The 4,225-nt window shown below is 46.0% G+C and overlaps 1 pseudogene across 1 annotated transcript; it reads left to right on the plus strand.

Annotated features, from left to right (window-relative positions):
- Positions 1-1,607: 1,607 nt before the first annotated feature.
- LOC105823721 lies at positions 1,608-2,403 on the plus strand (annotated as a pseudogene). The gene has a single exon (XR_001138161.1). The product of XR_001138161.1 is annotated as a josephin-1 pseudogene (transcript).
- Positions 2,404-4,225: the final 1,822 nt, after the last annotated feature.

Here is a 4,225-nt window from a genome sequence, read left to right on the forward strand (position 1 = left end):
AAAAAGAGGAGACAATAGGAGGACTTTCTACCTTCCCGGAAATTATATAATGAAATAATATAAATAGAAAATATATCAGTTCAAGTAATGTATGTATATAAGATAGTAATATTCTACTGAAAGTTCAAGTATTCTACAAAATATTGCAACCTTGTTAACTGTCTATATAAGTATAACCTTAACTTTCCTACTTTGCAACACTGACCCATTCTTTTGGAGTCTGTGTTTCCTGGGTGGAAAGCTTTTCATGAATATAAACTCTATACTTAATTATATTTTCTAAGTCTCATTATTTAAGGTTGACAGTATCGATGTTGTTTGTCTTTTTAAAAACTCTTAGTTTTGTTGATCTTTTCTCATGTTTTTCTAGCCACTATTCTACCCATTTCTGCTTTGATCTTTATTATGTTCTTACCTCTGCTAACTTGGGGCTCAGTTTGTTTTTCTTTTTCTAGTTCCTTGAGGTATGAAGTTAGGTTATTTATTTGAGATCTTTCTTTTTTCTTAATATAAGCATTTGTTGCTACAAGCTTCCATCTTACAACTACTTTTGCATCTCATAAGTTTTGGTGTATTGTATTTCCATTTTTGTTTAATATATTTTTTTATTTCTTCTTTGACCCATTTGTTTTTCAAGAATGTGTTTTTTAATTTCCACATATTATGAATTTTACAATTTTCCTCAGGTTAACAGCTAACATGATACTCAATGGAGAAAAACTGAAAGCTTTTATGATAAGATCAGGAATAAGATAAGATGCTCACTAGTGCCGGTTTTATCTAACATAGTACTAGAAATCCTAGCTGGAAAAACTAGGCAAGAAGAAAATAAAAATTAAAGGCATCCAAATTGGAAAGGATGAAGTAAAATTGTCTGTGTTTACAGATGACATATATGCATAAGAAAAGTCAGAAGGGCCTGCCGGCGTGCGGCCCAGGTGGCGGCCCGCAGATCTAGGTGGCAGCCGGCGGCAGGCCGGGCAGTGGTGAGAGGGCGAGAGTCCGTGCCTTCGAGGGAGCCGTGCCCGCCTTGGCCAGCGCCCTGCGGACCCCCACCGCACCCGAGGGGATGGAGGGCTGCCGCCTCGGCCCCGGCAGGGCCCGCAATCCCACGCTGGCCGATCCTTGTTAGCTGCTCGGGCTGTGTGTTTTATCCACTACCGTCCTAGGCCTTGTCTCCACAGTCAGTGGCGTGGTTCGAAGGAAATGGAAGAAAAGGAACAATGTGACCGATTCCGCTCAGTCCCCCTGCGTTGAGGCCTGGTTGGCATTTGCAAAGAGGAAAATACAGCAGGAAAAATCGTGGGTTTTTTTGGAGGGGGGTGGGAGGGGAGGGTGGGGAAAGGGAAACAAGGTCTTACATTTTATGATTTTTAAAAAAATTCTGCACTTTGTCAGTGGTGGCAAAATAAACCAATCTAAAAGTTATTTTTCTATCGAGAAGAGAGAAGAGGTGGGTTTTTCCCCGTTTGATTCCAACCTTTTCTCCCAGTGACAAAGCATAAAGTATGGACACCAGAGAATAAGGTGGACCTCAGGAATTTTGGAAAGGCTGAAAAGCTTACATTCTTCCTCAGGAGGGAAGAGTGGGGTGTTTTTAGCCCTCTCTGGAACCTAAAACAAAAAACATGAGTTGCGTGCCATGGAAAGGAGACAAGGCCAAATCTGAATCATTGGAGCTGCCCCAGGCAGCACCCCCACAAATCTACCATGAGAAATAGCGCAGGGAGCTTTGCGCCCTCCATGCCCTCAATAACGTCTTCCAGGACAGCAACGCCTTCACCCGGGAAACGCTTCAAGAGATTTTCCAGAGATTGTCTCCAAACACCATGGTGACACCTCACAAGAAGAGCATGCTGGCAAATGGAAACTATGATGTGAATGTCATCATGGCAACACTTCAAACCAAAGGCTACAAAGCTGTTTGGTGGGACAAGCGCAGGGATGTCAGTGCCATTGCTCTCACTAACGTCATGGGCTTCATCATGAATCTGCCCTCCAGCCTGTGCTGGGGTCCACTGAAGTTGCCTCTCAAAAGGCAGCACTGGATCTGTGTTCGAGAGGTGGGAGGGGCCTACTATAACCTCGACTCCAAACTCAAGATGCCCGAGTGGATTGCAGGCGAGAGCGAGCTCAGGAAATTTCTAAAACATCATTTGCGAGGAAAGAACTGTGAACTCCTGCTGGTGGTACCAGAAGCAGTGGAGGCCCATCAAAGTTGGAGGACTGATGTGTAACATGGTTCTGCCCAACCTTGCCCTTGCCTCAGCCCCTTCAGTCCTCTGTGATGTGCTGTGGCCTCTGCTGTGGGTCTGCCCTTGCCACTTCCCCAAACATCTCATGGGGGCTTTCCCCTTCAGATTTGACAGTGCAATAGGACACATGCATGGACTGTTACAAGAACCACCCAATGTTTTGTTCCTGGGAAAGGAAGATAGGAGCTCTGTACACTCTTAAAGCCAGCGATCACAAACCCGTTTTATTTAAAAGAGAGGAGAAACCAAGGGGGAGGGGGGGGCCCTGGCTCATTTCCGCTTTCTATGAGGACTTGACACAGGTTCTGTTGGAGTGTCACCGCTGCTCCAGACTCACCTGGAGATGCTGCCTCCACGTTCCCCCTTGTCACACCCGGGGGTCTGAAGACAGTATACATAAAGCGCATGTGACTGGCTTGAAGGACCCGGAGCATAAATGTCTCTCAGGAAACCATCTCCAAAACCCTAGCAGTGGTACATGCTGTTTTCTCTTACCCCCAGTTTTCAGGGTGGCTTATGGCCAGCCTGGGAGTTTTCTAATGAAAAGTTCTCTCATATTCCAAGTCATGTGGTTGAATCTCACAACATTTTTGTGTGACAGAGGTGAGATGGATACCTAAGAGGATGTGGCTAAAGCCCAACTGGGACAGGCCTGGGGTGGCTTGCTTTCTTCACTCCAGTTTTGTCTCTACCATTTCACTACATTGATTTGAGAGGTTCTGGAGCAAAAGACAAGGCAAAGAGCAATTTTCCCAGTTGACCCACTCTGGCAAAGTAAGAAAAAAATAAGTCCGCCTTTGACATGAAACTTCACTAGTTTGGGACAGAGTCGGGTAAGGAAAGTATTGTGAAGATAAGCTTCTCAGAGCTTAAGAGCGGCCAGGGTGAACAGACATCCTAGGCTCAGAGTCCAAGTCACTATATTGACAAGCAGAGCCCTCAAATTGGGTGGCTGTGTGCATTGTCTTAGGACCTGGGTTTGTCATCTTCATGTAGTTTCCTTTACAAATCAGCTGAGGATTGACCCACCCCCTACCTCTTGAAATAGTTGTAGGCCACTTTTCTCCTGTAACTTTAGAAAATAAGAGGGGAAATAAATATACCACACACGTGTCACCAAAGTGGTTGTGGTTGCCTCAAGGCAGGTGGGCAGGCAGGGATGACCCACTAGCCCTTAAAGATCAGTGGTCTTGGCAGGTCTGAGAGCTGCTCCACTGGCCAGACATATCTCCAGCAGCAAAGCCGGCCTGGGGCTTGCATGCCGATCCTGAGCAAGTTTATCGGGGTGAAGCTGAGGCTTTCTTCCCACTGTGACTGGAGTGCATGTTTACACCAGCACTTTTCTGCACATGTATCTTCAATCCAACAAGGCCATTTTTTACGCTGAATAACAGAAGCCACCGAGCGGCTACTGCATTATTCCCTCTCAGCAACTGGCCGCAGTCTCTTCTGCACCATTTTCTACACCAGACCTGCTTGGCACCACAGGGAGCTCTTTACTCCTGCACAGTGACATTCCAACCACCACCAGCCAGAAGTTACAGCCAACATGGCTGATTGGCACAGTAGGACCTTGGGTCCATTGGCACTGTCTGGTAGCAAGCCATTTCCTGGGAAGGGGAAGAAACTCCTCTCCACATACCTGCTTGGGCCTGTGCAAATGGCACTTCAAAGGAGTCCCCATGCACTTGGAGTCCATGAGCCAATGGGATATGCAAAGACGCCAAAACATTTCAGGGCTGATTTCTCTATTCATATCCAATTCTTGTGCTTAGGAGCAGGGACCCATGCTGATGCCCAAGGGCAGAAAGCCCCACTTCCTTTAGGAAGGGACTGCGCCTGACCCTGATGCCCAGGAAGGGGCAACCCTAGGCTTTTTGTTTTTCTTGCTTTTATTCCCTTTTTTTGTTGGCCTTGTGCTGGATTTGTTTACAAAAGATGTATTTTGTTTAACCAAATATTAAAAATGG

The sequence above is a fragment of the Propithecus coquereli genome, unplaced genomic scaffold (assembly GCF_000956105.1).
Source record: "Propithecus coquereli isolate 6110/MARCELLA unplaced genomic scaffold, Pcoq_1.0 Scaffold695, whole genome shotgun sequence".
NCBI lineage: Eukaryota > Metazoa > Chordata > Mammalia > Primates > Indriidae > Propithecus > Propithecus coquereli.